The sequence below is a fragment of the Symphodus melops genome, assembly GCF_947650265.1.
Source record: "Symphodus melops genome assembly, chromosome: 5".
Lineage (NCBI taxonomy): Eukaryota > Metazoa > Chordata > Actinopteri > Labriformes > Labridae > Symphodus > Symphodus melops.
Genome location: NC_136695.1, coordinates 24,687,162 through 24,704,009, shown reverse-complemented (window position 1 = coordinate 24,704,009; position 16,848 = coordinate 24,687,162). Strand labels below are relative to the sequence as shown.

Below are 16,848 nucleotides of genomic sequence, written 5' to 3'. Positions count from 1 at the left end.
ACCAGCACATATACACACTCCTATTAACCAACATTCTCTGGGATTGTGTAAAAGAAGATGATATAGGTTGCCTGAGAAAGGGTGTGTGTTGCAACATGTGCAGTGTAACACACTCAGGGCCTGGCAGAGCTCTGATAATACTGTGATGGGATTTGTGTGTCGAGGCGGAAACACGTTTAAAAAGAATACCAGATTTGCAGGACTGGATTTTATTGCGCTGAAATAAAGCAGGGATTCTGAATTATTTTGGCCCCTGACTCTTAAAAATAAAGCAGAATCCGTTAAAATGACCTTTTCATCAAATACAACTGAGACAGTGAATTTGGCAGCTTTCTACTTTCTTAGAGGGATTCATTTGAATGGTTTTCAGTGGCCTGAAAAAAAATTAAAGTGCATTGCTTAAAAGCAGAAAACAAAAACAAAAAAATGTTGGAAAAATTAACCAACAGCACAAATACTTTAATTTGATTCACTTCTAGACCCCCTTGGAGGGTCAAAAACCCCAAGGGGGGGGGGGGGGGGGGGGGGGGGGGGAGGATTCTTAACCACACTGTGTAAAGCTTAGTTTGTTTCACAGACACTGATGTACCTTGACATTAGCAGTGTGTGAAAATTCCTCTTGATATTTGTCAAAGTGTCTTGTATAGATTTTTAAATGACAAAAGCGCTTTACTATCTCCTACAACTCGCCCCAAGCTGTGGGTGTGAACCCAAGGGTACACACTGACTAACCGTTACTTCAAAAGGCTCAGGTGGTTATCCTTGAAAATACAAAAATACAGTTCATACATGACACCTGCACCTAAAAGGACAACATGGGTGTTCAGGCAATTTGAGGTCACCACAACAGAGAGAGACTGTTGCTGACATGTACTTGATATAACAGACATTATTGCTGGTTGCCACGTTACAGCTCATATAATTCTAGATGCTTGGACTGATTTAGGTATCTATGTTGGCTATATTGAACTTCACACTCACAGACTTTGAGGTGTGTTCTCAGTTGAGTGTTTGAGTCCTTAGTGTTATCCAACCGTCAATCATCAAGTGCATGAGGGCTTAGACGGCACTTTCCGTGAGTCACATCTGCGGACTCTCGTGGGTAACAACATGTAGCCTAACTCTGCTGGTGATTTAAAGCACATTTGAAGAGTCGTTTCTTTTCTTTCAGGTACCAAATATTCAAGAAGGGGAACGTGTGATGTCATGATAGTGTGTCACTTCATAATTTTCATTCCTAAGATTTATGTTTGGGCTTTTTTGTGGCTTTATTGCAGAGAGAGGACAGTGGACAGAGAGTGTGATTTGGAAATGATACAGCAACAGGTTAGATTCAAACCTAGCCTGGTCACATCGAGGACAAGAGCCTCGATACATGGGTCGCGAGAACTAACTCCTTGGTCACTGGCTCCCCACATTACAAATGTTTTGTAACATTTCAAGACCATTAGTCTGTGAGGTTCAGTGACTCAGCTTTAGGGTGTGGATTTGAATCGGGCCATTGTGAATTGTTGGTATTATGAAATAATCTCAACTGGACAGTTGTTTGTTTAAAGGATTTCTTTTTCCTTTACAAAAAGAATAGACATGTTACAATACAACATTATGGTCGTCTTAGTTGAAGATTACCGGCTAAATGTTTTATTTTTCATAAAGAATGTACGAGTTTGCTCAAGGATGATCTTCATAATGTTCATATCTTCCTATTATAAAGACTGATGGCCAACTTCTTCAGAAAAACAAAACAGCAGAGGAACTTTGCAGCCCTAAAGCCAACGTCATCAATGATAGAAGCTGCACCGACTGTCAAAATTGAAACGAAGGACTTTGTTTGGAGGCTCTGAAAACTTGGTGTGTTGGTATGTGGACAGTGATTTGATGGACATACATAAATCAACTGCACCTTAGACCTTTTGTTTTGTCAATCCCACCGTTCGTGTTGAAGAATCGGTTCACGTCTGTCTTGATGTGACAGATCATCCTTGTTCCTTAAAGGTAGCTACAGACCACACATTGTTGATTTTGTGACCTGTTCTGACTTTTGCCCTCCTTCTTACATGGGGTCATTAAGTTATTGATTGAGGGTAAGGAGGCAAAAACAACTGTGGGGTGTTGCAGCAGAATCACAGCTCACATCCCAAATACAATGACTGCACAGGGAATCTAACAGGGTTTTTTTTATTTTTTATGAATGCCGGTACATTACTAAAGATGCACTATTTCAGCCCCTGATTTTAGACTTTATGAATAAAGCAATGAGAAATGGAAAGGGACGTATGAAGCATGCACATTTCATTTTACATTTTTTTCTAGATGGTAACACTAGTTAAAGCAACAGTGACAGTGACTGGCTGAACACGTGTGCTAAAATGTGTTCATATTTTACCCGTCGTGTTTTTTCATGCAAAACTCTCAGATCAAGAGAATTAAAATTCTAGGTTTTAAACTAAGCCTATAACATGCCCAAGTACGTGTGCTCAGTACTGGCTCCTGCTGATATACCACATCCCTTTTTTGACCCAACCTGATGTCTAGTATGATGTACTCTTCATTGCCTCCCCTCCCTTCCTCCTGCTGCCCATAAACAGTTGATTGCTTCACTTTGTTCAGTCACTCATTTCTTTATTCATGTTCTGGGCGAGTGCTTATAACTGACTCCTTATTGATTGATTTATGGGTCAATCATGGGATAACCTTGCCTACCATTACATCACTTAAATGTCTTTCAGTGAGCAATCAAAGTAAGGGAATCATATATACCTTTTTTTTATTTATTTATCTCATCGACGAAACACCCTGCGCTTAAAGTTTCTTCTCTTACAAGGAAAGTGTTAACATTCCATTTGCTAACAGAAGGCCAAATTTCCTTTCATAAGGCCGACATTTTAACACGTAATTTCCTCTTTCAGAAATGCCAGTTCAACAGTGAAGTGTACCATTGCTGAAAGACTAGCGTTATGTGGAGAAATTAGCATAAACCACTGGTAGTATACTCGCACACAGCAAATGGTTGACAGATTATAGGATTTGTTAAAGGCTGACCTTCTGTTAAACGGCACCTGTGTGCAGCAGTGTGAACCAGAAGAGATATACCCAGGAGAACCAACAGATGGCACTATGGTAACATCCAGACCTCAGAGAGACACTCCGATAAGAGGGGAGAAAAGGTAGAGAGGCACTGAGAGTTTTAATGAATTGAGCTTTATATTTATTGTAAATGACTTTGTTTAGAAGACACTCAGGAGCTCATACAAAGATCAGTTGGACAATTTTTCGTTAAAGTAAAAGAAAGCCACACATGAACACATTGTTTTCCTGCTTGCCTGTTAACTAAAAGAGCATCTCAGATGGAACATATTTGACAAGGCCACCTAGCTCTGAGTCAGACCCTTTAGCTCAGTGACTTTTTTATAGAATCACCTGATTTCAGTTTTATTGGGCGTCTAACTGGTTTACCTTGATTTAACATTTTGAAATTCATGCTTCTGTGCAGAGGTCTTGCCAAATGAACAAAACGCCTCTTCTGTTTACCCACCGCAGGAGCTTGGATAGTTTTCGCTCTGACAGGCTTTTTGTTGGGGAATCCGCCTGACCCAAGGACGGCGAGTTCTCTTCCCGGGCCACCACCCCTCTGGTAAGTGGCACGACCCTTGCTTCGAAGCACGGGTGGCCCACTCAGATACATGCCACGTCTATTTGGGACAGACTCATCAACAACAAGGTTGTACCCATTGTTGACAAATGAGGGTGGCTTGCTGCGACCTTGAGAATATAAATTTAAAAGGTCAGGCCGGCTTGGGGCTTCAGGAGCAACATGCTTGACCTGCTCAAAATTGGGCCTGTGGTTAATGGCCAACTGTCCTCTGGGGAAGGTAAGCCCTTGGAGTTGGGGGTATTCTGGCTCATAAAGGCCATGACTAACTAGAACTGTAGAGTCAAAACTCCTGGGGGGAGTTTTTATATGTAAACTGTCATCGGGGGATATCACTCCTGGTTGATATTGTACAAAGGAGGCCATGTTAGGTCCAGTTTCAGCCACATTACTTTTGTAAGTTTGATGCATCGTGTGAGGTTGCATCTCTTTGTGAGCTGGTGCATAGAGATCAATGGCCCCATGTTCTCCAGGATAATTCAATCCCAAGGCAGCTGCACGGGCTACATCACACAAAAAAGGACAAGTAAAAAAAACTTTAACTTTTTTTTCTCCTTTGTGCAATTTCATCACTTTTAAGGTGTCAAATAAACCAGTAATGGGTAATTAAATTAAAGTACTGACATAAATCAAAGTGCACCACCTACCTCTTGCTGTTTTAGCACAATACACACCTCCAGCTGACACACACTGAAGCACTACAATACTGCAAAAGACAGAAAACACTGTAAGCCAAACAGCAAAGCACTGAGCAGCCATGGCTGTTACATTTCTTTTTTTTTGCCACAGGAAACAGATTTACAATACCTGAGACAAAACAGCAGAGTTTCTCTCATCCCTGCAGATATATCAGCACAAACTTCATGAAAACACAATTACCAAACACTCTGACTTGCCTCTTTTGACTTGCTTTGCAGCCACTCTGACTGCCCCAAACTTCAGTCTACACTGGCTCTGATTTACTAATTACAGACAGCTGGCTGTCATAGAGACCAAAACTCAACCACTGAATCCAGTCAGCCACTGGCAAATTAGTTCATTACAGGCAATTAGTTAAACTGCTTGCTATAGCAGGAGAGAATTACAAAAACATTGTATTTTTGTTATCATTTTTAATTTTAGTGAAATGAAGCGTATTTACAGCTGGCCGTGCGGGCAGCGGGGGTGAAAATTGTGTCATTTATTTATTTTTTGGAAAAGAATGGTTTATGCAGCTGATGGAAAAAAAGACATAGTGTTTTCACATTTCCTAACCTAAAAATGACATCTTTAATATTTAGATACTGTTCAAAGATCACAAGAAAAATGTACTTGCACATGTATGGTAGGTCATTTTTCTTTGATCACAAACGTGCAGCTCCAGACTACCTGGAGAGAAGACAATAATTCACACCAAAGGCAGAAGAAGGAGACCTTGGATTCTGGGTAGGCTGCCGGGTCTGTCTGAGCCAACTATGTAGCAGCTGAGAGCACAGGAAGCATTTCATAATTCACTCAAATTATTTCTGTCAGGACTGACAAGCTTAAACGAGGGCTTGATTTAATTCTGTAATTGCAGATTCACCTTTTACCCTGAACCCACACTTTCGTAATTAATAGGCCCCTGCTTTATTTGAAGTGTGGCACGGCAAGTAATGGAATTTAAATTGCAGGTGATGTGCTACCAAAGACGTGAATGTCTGCTGGGCCGAGAAACTCGTGTTATTTCCCTGCCACAGTGTCGCCCCAAGAGAGAGTGGAGCCAAAAGGGGGCATCAACCTACAGACCTCATCCTCTGCTCCCAACACAATCTGTCTGTTAATACGGCTAGACTGGATCATGGCTTCCCTGCTGATTCACACACGACTCAAAGTGCACTTTAAAGCATTAAAGCATACAGCATTTTGTAGTGCTGCATTTAGTAGTGCTGTCTGAACTCTGAGCAATTGTGAAAAGTGTTACACAACCAATGGTCACTAACCCAGCAATAAACCTTCATGCATTAGGAAGCTACGTTTTAAATGAGCTGACAGGGACATGTGAATTGGAAATTTGACCAGCGTGAATAAAGGGTAGAGATTCTCAGGACGAATGTTAGTTTTTCTTTACGATAATGACAGACAGATGAATCAGTTGTGTTGTGAAGTTTCCTTATTTTCTTAAAAACACAGAAATATACATTTAATGGTTTTAATATTTACAGTGTGATATTAGCTATCACAGTCATTGAGTCATTATCACACGTGTGCAAGACATTGAGCTGTCCAAAACTGTCCAAAATTTCATTGAGCCATTCAGGGCACTACAAAGTCCAATACAGAAAACTTCCTTAGGGAGTAGGGAATGAGTGCTATGACGTCATTTACTTCCTGTAACAAGACTAAGTGAAGAAATGTACAGCTTTGTATTCAGTCAATAAATAGACTAGGTAAGTGATTCCAGAAAGTGGCCTTCTTGTGGACTCATATCTTTTTCTCAAATAATTATCACAGTCATGTATGAAAATGTTTGGACCGGGCTAAACATATTTGTAGTTTGTAGTTTGGGCTCTGACATTCTTCGACTAATCATCCGTCACCAACAAAAATCTCCAGAAATATAAATTCTGGGCAGGACTTTCTTGAACCTTGGTATTTCTACTTGTGACTATAAAAACTGTCTGTAAAAATTATTCTAAAGAGTGTGCGCCGCCGCCTCCGAGTGATCCTTTGATGTACTGCAAGTAGGCTACAAAAAACAAATATGCAGTGTTTTTAATTTTATAATGATAATAATAATTGTAGTTATTAGGATAAGCCTCTTGATATTCACCATCTCATTCAGGGGGTCCAAACAGCACATAACAATATTTTGTTGCTTTAAAAAAATGTAGACTGTGTAATTTCACATGAATGTAACGATGTATAAAATGCACCTTTCTTTGGGGAATACATGATCTACTGTAAATGTCTTGCATCTTGCTATTTCACTTGTTGGTTTCTATACAGTACACTGCACCTGCCTTATAAAAACACAAGCTGAGACATTCAAACTCACTGCTCAATACTCACTGGTGGTGGTGGTGGCATGTCTTTCAGCAAAGTGACTGTACTCTGCTTTGTGCTGCGGGCTGACATTTCCAGGGACTCCAAAGCAGACCTGCAACCTGCATCCCTTGTGGGTGAGGTTGAATCGTTTGACACACACACACACACACACACACACACACACACACACACACACACACCTCTGGAGGCAGGTTAAGGTATACGAGGTCAGCTACAGAGGATCAGCGCTCCACCTCTCAACCTCAGTGTGACGACGAGCCCACTCGCTCAGCTCCCATCAGCCCCTCTGGGCCTCATTTGTGATGAGCAGGGGGGGGAAGGGGTTTACTGTGTCATTTCCACAAGATGTTGACACAGACGGAGCGGTCTCGCTGGGCTGCCAAATGACCAGTGAACTCTGACACAGCAATGACACAATGTTCCAGTAATGGCTGCTGCAACCAAAAAATGTGGCTTGCAATGTGGCGCTATTAGATCCATGATGAAACCACTTTCATTTGCTTTGGACAAATTTTCTCTGCTCTTGTAAATATGTATCAAAATCAATTAGGCCTAATAATATACAGTCCTTAGAGGATTCACATCAAAGCACATAAGCACACAATCCAATTAACAGTGTTTACTGTTTAGATTGAAATGCTCAGCGTTCCGGTCTTAAACCCAATCCGCATATCAGTAAACAGTATTTGCCGGAGTGTCTTTTCTAGTGGTTGTGTGTGGGCGTATGCGTGTGTGTGTGTGTGCTTATTTATGTGAGTCTTGTTATGTGAGAGAAAAGGAGTGAGCATATGTGCAGCTTTGCAATCTTTATGTTAGGTTGAATTTTGTTTTTAAACAGAACTTCATCTCCGGTACTCCATCCCGTATTGTTTGCAGATGTGAAGAGAATTACAATGACAGACTTTTGATTTTCTATTTGAAACTTCAAAATAGATTTTTTGTTTGTTTGTTACGGTAAAAACGTCAAAGGCAAAGTACATCCAGTAAAAAATGTTTATGTTCAATTACAAGAAGTGAAACAAGCCAGGGTAATACAAGTCTCTATAGACCTATATTTACAAAAACACCTGAATGCAGGTTTCTCCTAAGATGTACATTTGTGCCATCAACCAATGTGTCAAACTGGTAAAAACAAGAGACTAAGCACATGATTTAAGGTGGCATGAGTGACAGATTCAGTTATATATACGCTAAGAAGAATTGTATGGTTGGTTTGCACATAATAAACAGATTTGCATTGACAATGGCATATTAAATAACATGTTTCCATTTGTATTTATTTTCTCCTGTTACAACCAGCAGCCTCGTCTCTCAGGTAGAAAAGGGCACAGCATCCTGTCAACCCTTTTTCCTCCAGTTGAAATGATGTATAATTAGATGAATACACTGGCATTTAGTAGCAACTGTAGTGAATTTCAGGTTTCTCTTCTTTCACATTTTTTACTGATGCTGCTGCTGCTGCTTCCTCACTCTTCCCTCTCACCACTGTAGGCAACAGATACTGAACTCTTTGAGCTCTCGGGCTCAGGCTGCTTCCAAAGCTCGAATAGCAATCAGCAGAGGGAGCGAGGGAGAGGAGAGGAGAAACAGAGACACACATAGACATATGAATACAAAGTGCAGCTGTTTCTGTGAGAAACAAATGGTCAAAATACACACTGAGTGAGAGTCTTGTAAAATGTGACAGAGAATTATTTTGCACAAGAGGCAGCAAACCACTTGTTTCTAGTATTTCAAATTCCAAAACCCTCCAATTCATCTCATCATAACACAGCACGTCTTGTCTTCACAAGGCGTGCTGAGTCTGCGATTTGAGACAATTAATTTAGGAACTTTCAGAGACCATCTTCACATATTTTAACTAACTGTTGCTCCAGATCTTGCCTGTTTTTTGCAGGCTTCTTATAAAGTGACAACAAGCTGCTTTAAGGCCTAAAGTATAATTAGCAATGACACCACCAGGATGGTTCCTTTAAATTCAACTCCAATTAGAAAAAGTAGCAGTCAGCAAATACTGCTTTGTGATATCTCCAACGAATACCCCGTGTTGATGGCTGCAGCATGCATGCAGAGGCTTGCATAGGGGACACAGTCACCTGTCAGGCCTCATTTGGATGGGGGTGCGTTCCATTTTTTCTGCATGGTGTTGTCCCGATCCATCTCCCTGTGCTTGGCTCAGTGTTGGAGATTAATTAGCGATGTCTGAGTCTACAGAGGCCGAGAAACCCAAGTAAGCCACTCAGGTTAAGAGAAATAATGAATCCAAAAATATGTCATCTTCATGGTGTTTTTGCTATTCAAGCAAAAATCACCTCAAATAAGTCCCATGATGCTACGCAGCAAGTTCTTACCAGCTGATATTTACAGAAAACGAATGCACGCCAAATCTGCATGCAAATCTGCTGTATTGTTTAAGTACATTCTGCAAGTTGATTACTTTTACAAAGTCTTCTTTGTGTACTTTCTTCAGTTCGAATCATTAGTTTAGTTTTCCATGCCTTATTACCTGTACAAACTGCTTGTTTTTCTGTTTCCTCTTCCTACCACACATTCTGTACGGTTTTCATCAGGAGGCTCTAATTGCTTTTCCTTGAAGGCAGAATTCAACTAAGCCAGCTGCTGTCTGAGCCGGGTGTTGTTTCATAAATATAACAGCTCCCTCATTATTTTCACAACAATATTAATGATGATAAGAACAATTATAACAAATAAGGCAGCAGACGTAGCAACAGCAAGGTCTTTTCATTACTCCGTTCTCCTATTAGCCTTATTTTTAATACCATTTTCAGGATTTAATCATGTTTTCATATTAACTCTTTATTTTTATGAGCTACTGTATTCGACCTTATGCAGTTTATTATTTGTATTTCTGCATGAATTTATCCAAATTAGAAGATGTTTGATTTTTTTTTAGAGAAGTGCATAACTTGTACAAAGGGTTGGACATTTCTTGGACATTTAATGACCTTTAAATGCACAAAATCTGGGAAGCTGTAAGTATGTTCGTTATTAGCTGGTGGTGAATTGGCAAACTATCTGCGCATGGGTGTAGGGCCTGCTGGTATCGCTGACCTGCTCCACTGCACATCTGGACATGCCCTGCAGATAGCCATGCTGCTGGTTTGGTTTTTGGTCAATTTTTGGATGCTTTTACAATGGAGCACCATGTGGCAAAAAAGACTAGGAAAAAAAAAAAAAAAAAGGAAGAGAGAAAAATAAAACAGACAGAGAGGCTGACACTGGAGATTGTAGCCCAGGATTTTTTTTATTTTTATCCACTTCATTGTCTCAACTCACTGAAAACCCAGCAAATAGTTCTTTCACAGAAAGTCAAGGCTTGAAACTTGAGTTGCTGTAAAATCTGTTTTAACAAATGCCAAGTGTAGAAAAAGTAAAGGACAGGAAATCATTTCATTTTTTCCATTATCCTGCAGACAGGATTGTACTGTAAATAAAGGAGGGAAGACACCATATTCCCACAGTGGCGGTCTTGTCGTGTCGTCATATTCAGGGTGGGAAGCCTAAATGTTGACGTCTCGCTGTTATGTCCAAGATTTTTAAGTCATTTAAAAATTACAAATATTAAAAAAACTGTTTCCATTCTGAAGCTTCCTAAATGATGAGAAACTACAGGGTGTATTATGAGGTAACCTGTTAGCTACCATCAGAACATAGCTACTGTTAGCATTTAGCCACTCCATGTCAAATCTTATGTTTGAGAATCATGGCTATATGCTAGGAAAAGAGTATACTAACACGCCCCATGGACTATAGCTTCTGAACATGGGGAGCGCAAATCGACAACTAGGCCACCTATGCCCCCTAATTCTAGATAGTTATGTTCACCTTGTAACATGTGCTGGATCAATTTAAGGTTAGCGTCATGGTGTTTTGCCCTTTCCTCACTCTTAAGAGATGTGCAACAGTAGAATGCATAATTATAACAGCGACCACATTTCTGATTCTATAAATCCTTCGTCTTTCCAACAAGGCATTATTCAGGTTTCACCGTGCAGTCTTTGATACCACAGGGAAAATGTTCTTTCCCCAACAAGCTTCACTGATTCACTTATTATACAGAATTAGATGTTTTCAACAGAGGGACTCTCAGCATGAATCAGGATACGGTTTAGCATGTCTTCTGAGAATGCCGTACACAGTTTCCTTTGTTTCAGAAATAGATATTCAAATTCTCCTCTTGCTATCACAGCTTTAGTGCCTGTTTTTTTTCTTCTTCTTTTTTAACACAGAGCTGCTGTGTGGCAGGAAAAGATGATGGCAGGGTTGTAGAAGGGTGGAGGGATTTCTCAGCTGTACTCCATATGTTTCATTTGGGGGGCTTGCTGGTGTCTGCGTATGCTTGGCAGGTCTTGGCTCCATCCCTCTGTTCATGGTGTCAGCCCCCACCTGCCCTTCTGCTTCCAGACCTGGCAACCGCACTGCTACGACACCATGAAGGGAAATGAACTTTAGCAACAGATATTGAAGAAAAAAACAAAAAGACAAGGATGTGATCATGTGGAAATTATGTGTAAGCTGACTTTGGATTTAGGTTTTTTTTTTATATTCAACTTTTCACAGAACACCGAGATTTATCATTTTGCTACATTGTTGTAACAGTAACTTATGATGGACAATTGGAAAAAATATGACATCAAAATGGATATGGCTGAACAAAGATGTTGTCTTTTTATTCCATTTGTTCATCTGCCTTGTCAAATTCCTGCCACCTACATCACCCATAATGCAATGACTTTAGCAATTTGGTCAAAGATTCTCTTAGTAACATCCTATGCTAAAAGTTGAAATGAGGAGCAGGCTAAGGTCTGGTAATATTATTTTTTTCTTACTTCATATGAAACTCACACCGACAGACTTTGTCCAGCTGACACTGCCTTGTGTGACATCACTTGAGGCAATGCATCAGACAGCCCTGCTTCATCAGCAGTAAAAAAAGAAATAAAAGGCTTTGTCAACCTTTTGGAATATTTAGCAGTGCTTCCCAAGACTTGTAGAGGTTGATGTGCAAAATGTGTGTGTTCTCTTTCTATTCTTCAAACACCAATTAAGCTAACACTGCAAAAAAAGTGACCCACATCTAATTATTTTGTACATACTGTATGTGATTCAGATCAGATTTTTTTTTTTTTTGTGACGGTTTGAACAGATAAGCCGCATGGAGGGAAACTGCGTTATTCAACCATTTTTAAGGGGACACTTCTGTACAAGCAAAACTTGAGGGGCGGCTACCACACCCGGCCCTTGTTTGAAAGATATGAGCAACAGAAGAGTTTGGCTGCAGTGTCAACAAAAAGTCATTAAAACCAGGTTTAAAGCAGCTACGGTCTCAAACCAGCTAATCGGTCGTTGTCACATTACCTCATCAATTTCCGATCAGCAGAACTGTAATTTGGGTGATAAACCCAGCTACCAGCCTCTAAAGCTACTTGTTACTGTAGCTCTGGTGATGCAGAAAAGTAGGAGCTAGACACTCCGGAAAATGAACCCAGGTCACCTTGCAACCATGTTATCGATTGAAACAAGGTTCACGAGCTGCCTCTCAGCTGATTGTAAACCAGGTCAAAAAATGTTCACTCTATAGTCATTCAGAGAAAACTTCCTAATCCTAGCATGCACAGACAAGGTGTTGATTGTGACGTCTTAGCCTTAGCAGCTGAGCAATAAATCAGAATGGAGCATTAATGCTAGCAGTGTGAATCTTATCCCTTTCCTCTTTTGCCTGTTTAACATACAGTACTCATGCTACCTTGTGTACGAAACGGGAAAAATGATAAACACTTGACCACGCAAAAACAAGGGTCATTTCAGCAAATTAAAAAAAACATTCAAAAACTATGTAGGACATAAACCCAGTCTTATTCATGATTTGCAAAGACTATGACCTAGTTAGTTAAGTTTTCCAGGCGAGTCGCTGCATAGTAATGTTTCTTTAAGTGTCATAAGTGACTAGCTTAATTGTACTGCAGCAGAAGTCACATCCTCCCCTATGGTGCAGTAAACAGTTCTGTGGACCATCTGGAAGCTCACCACTAAACTTTTCAGATGAAGTTCACTCCTCCAACACTGTATGCTTCGGCACAGCAGTAAACAGTCATTTGGTTTTGCTGAATAACACAGATTTTTTTGAGCTTTTAATTGGCCAGCTTGCTTGCAGTGAAAGTAGACAGTAATGCGAATACAGCGAAAATCTCCTCCAAGAACAAAAGCGCGACTTCATGGAGCCATGTGTCATCTGTGCTAACAGGGAAAGTCAGTGCTGCACTAAAAGTTAGCCTGATGGACTGACATTAATAAGAACAGGAGGAACAATACTGACTACAAACCAAGAAATGTTTATCAGCTACTCTACAATGATAGTGTTTGCAGAAAGGATTATGTCTCTAAATAAATGTACGCTGTGGGTGCATGTGAATGCCTGTGTCAGTTTAACAGGTCAAAGAAGATGATGCTGTGGAAAAGGATAGACCTCATGTTCTTGACCAATTATGTATTTGACCTTCTGACATGTAGTATGGCAGAGTTCACATCCCAGCCCCCTCCTTGGTAGATGCTACCTGCTGAGGAACGGGTAGATTCCCTCTGGGTAAGGCTGCAGGTTTAAGGTCAGTAAAATATGTGAGGCTTAGCCTGACAAGGTCATGTACACTGAAAAGATTTAACTTCCTGATGCCCCGACAGTGGATGTACTGTGACAGAAGCTAAAAAAAAAAAAAAAAAAAAACAGTGTTGAGAGAAGACAGGAAAATAAGCCGACATTTCTTGATGTGAATGTATTTTATATAATAGGGATGATATCACTACTTCAGTTCCAATACAGAGATTGACACTGATCTGTTGAAAATGTGGATTACTTTTCCTATTTTCAACTCTTGTTCCAGTTTGGGCCTTTAACATTCATACTGTATTAACATATACAGCTTTTGATATAGATATATGGATATATCAATAAGGTTAATGTCATTAAGAAGAACAAAATAACAAAAGATGATAGTCTAAAATAACTAAACTAACTGAAATCAAATTATAGAGATGTGTATTTAGTTTTCATTCATGTCAATTTATTCAGAACATATGCCAAGTATTGGAGGTGGATATTATATCCAATCACAAACTGACATACAACCTACGTGGCGTGTTAATATTTAGTGTTTCAATACATTGTTATGACATTCAAACTTTATTACACATTACTTTTTCTGGCCTTTTTGGATTTCCCCCTGACAGCTATCTCATATACCAAAAACCACAAAACATTAAACTGTTACTAAAACCACCAAAAGACAACAACCTTAAACTATGTTTATGCTATACTGCAACAAACAAACTATGAAATAAAAATACACAAATCAAATGCATAAAGACAAAGTAGAAATTAGTAGTGTTTGTTGTAAAGACATGCATAATGTTGATTAAATATCCCATTAAGCCTTTTTTGAGACTCTCCACATTGCTCAATGAATTACATTTTTATAACTTTTGGTCTTTTCTGCATGCAGAAATTTGAAGCAACCATCATACTGCTTCAACTTGTTTTATTTGCTGTGTTTTAAAAAGCAATGTTGCATTAGTATACAGATCAGATAGAGAAACAGGGCACTAAAATATGCAGTCACTCTTCTTATTCCAAAGACAACAGATGTGAAATATGCACGTCAACAGTCCTCCAGTCCTACAGTGGAAACAAACATAATGACATCAATTAAAATCTAAATGGTTGAAACAAGTTGCTCTACTACTACTACTACTACGCTCCCACATGCCCTTCTCATTTAATCAGGTGTTTGTTGTGGTAAATTGCTTCGAAAAAAAAGAAGAAAAAAAAAACACGAAACCCTCTGACAGCAAAAGAGCTTTTCAATTCAACACTTCAACGTGGCAACCTGCTCAGCACAAGCTTGTGATTTTAGAAACAAACAAAAGAGACAAGCTAGCGTAGGAAAAGAAGACAAAGACAGAGAGCAGACATTGATTGCAGAGTGAACACCTTATGTATGAGGCCTTAAAGTGGAATCTAATCGCAGATGCCACTTTTGCAGTCACTGTCTGATAAGGTATTTCAACCCAAACACCCCTTCCCCCCCTTCACAGAAAAAAGCTGAGTGAAGCTTTTCAGCTGCCTTGAAAACTATACACAATTGTCCATTCAGTATAGCAGGAAGAGTATATGTTTATATTAGCTGGTGTGAGTATTCATGTTATGTGCTGCATGAAAAATGATGGCCCTCTTAATTCAGCATCCGAGGTAGAAAAAGAAATACCTGGTAATTTCACTCTATGATTTGGGAAGTTCAATATTTAAATTAAAAAAATGTTTTTATTTCAGAATAATTGGTTTTTTTTTAAAGGGTTATATTCAAAGTCAGAATTGTGAATCATAACTCCAATTCTTTAGTTTAAGCTTCTGAGCTCTTTGGCGTTGCTTGCCTTGTCTGTTGACAAGCAGTGCCTCTTTCACAGGGGGGAAAAATTTTTCAGATAAAGACATTACAATTATAATTGATCATTATACATTTTTTTTAAATGTGATGCTCACTATTGCATTGCCAATAAATATTAGGTCAGAATATATTACTACTAGTTTCAGTTAAGTTTGAAAATACTTGGCCTAATATGACTTCTAAAGACAAGGATGGACTATTTTGTTCATTAACTAGATACAAATAAGTATAAACAAAGGTGTACCCCAATAGACCATTTTACCATGAGTGTTAGCATGCTAGCAGTTTGTAATAGACAGTGTTAGCTTCGCAGTTAATAAAGCAAGTGTTGTACTTTATGATGATGCTAGATGAAAAGTAAAGAACGTCTGCACAATATGTCAAGCTTATCCGTCCAGTATTTGTTGAGACATTTCACCTAACACCACAAATGTCAAGCTCATGCTGGCCTAAAGGAAAGGTCAGTGTAAATCTCACAGCAATCCATCCACAAGCTGCGGAGATATTTCAGTCAGGACAAAAGAGCTGGAACAACCAAATGATCAGCCAACATCCTCCAAGCCAGACTAAAACACAAAAGTTCTTTCAACCTACTTTAGCAAGATTCTTCACTGTGCAGGTTTGTAAAGCATATTTGTCTTTCAATGTGGTGACAGTTCAGTGCAAATGTGCTGCCCTGAGGATTTCAGTGATTCTGCAAATTCTACGGTCTAAAGTTAAGGCGCCAACAGAAAAGTGTGTGAATATAAATCCAGTGGCAAAAGAAACCAAACGAGTTACAGAAAACAAACATCAAATACATTAAGTTAAAAACCAAAACCAAGAAAAACACAAGCAGAAAAAATCTGAAAATTCAGGAATTATAATGCAGGCGCTCTAGGCCCCTGTTGATCAAATGTATTAATAAGGCTGTGAGTTTAGACTTTAATGATATTAAACAGCATAACAATTGGAGTCACTGAAGAAGAGTGTCCCTGAAAGATCAAGCTCTAATCCTTACAGTACAAAAGAACACGCAATGTTTCACCTTTTCATAAGAAAATGAAAAACAGCTTTCACAGGTTTGGGTGTTCTTTTTTTTTGAGTGCCTCAACACGACACACTTCACTTCAAGATGCTTTGTGCATTTGTGTTTCATTAACAAGTAAATAAACTCCACACTGAACAATTTAAACAAGTGTGGATCTGTGCGCTTTGAGATCCACACTGGGAAGAGGCATGATGGGAAGATGTAGCTCACAGTCAGAGAGTAAGTGTGTGTGTGTGTGTGTGTGTGTGTGCGTGTGTGTGTGTGTGTGTGTGTGTGTGTGCGTTTTAAGCCAACTGCAGAATGGAGAAGCAGCGACATTAGCTTCAAGTTGACTTAATGCTGAATATTCCTGTTAGTCTTTTCTACACTGAAGTGTGTGGCAGCTCCCTGGAGATCACTGAGGATGTGCTCTGATTTAGAATATTCTACCTGCTCTCTCACTTCAAGGTAAGCATGAGCAGCATTGATCTGAAAAGGGATCAATCTTGCTTATAAAATCTGTTAGTGTTTTATTCATCAATTCATCTGTCAGTCTGGTTTTCTATCCATAGATACGCTTATCAAAGCGCTTTCCCTGTCCATGACTGAAATCATGTTGAATTTTTCATTGGCTGCGGCCTTTTTCTCCTGGTGACCCTGCTGATCAAACAAGTGTCACAATAGGGTGACCTTTGCTGAGG

At 39.5% G+C, this 16,848-nt stretch overlaps 1 long non-coding RNA gene across 1 annotated transcript; it reads right to left on the bottom strand.

Moving 5' to 3' along the window:
* Window positions 1-3,170: 3,170 nt before the first annotated feature.
* On the bottom strand, window positions 3,171-4,640 carry LOC306824509. Its single transcript, XR_013779149.1, has 3 exons — window positions 4,460-4,640; window positions 4,300-4,358; window positions 3,171-4,155 (listed from the first exon to the last, which is right to left on the bottom strand). It is a non-coding gene; the product is annotated as an uncharacterized lncRNA (long non-coding RNA).
* Window positions 4,641-16,848: the final 12,208 nt, after the last annotated feature.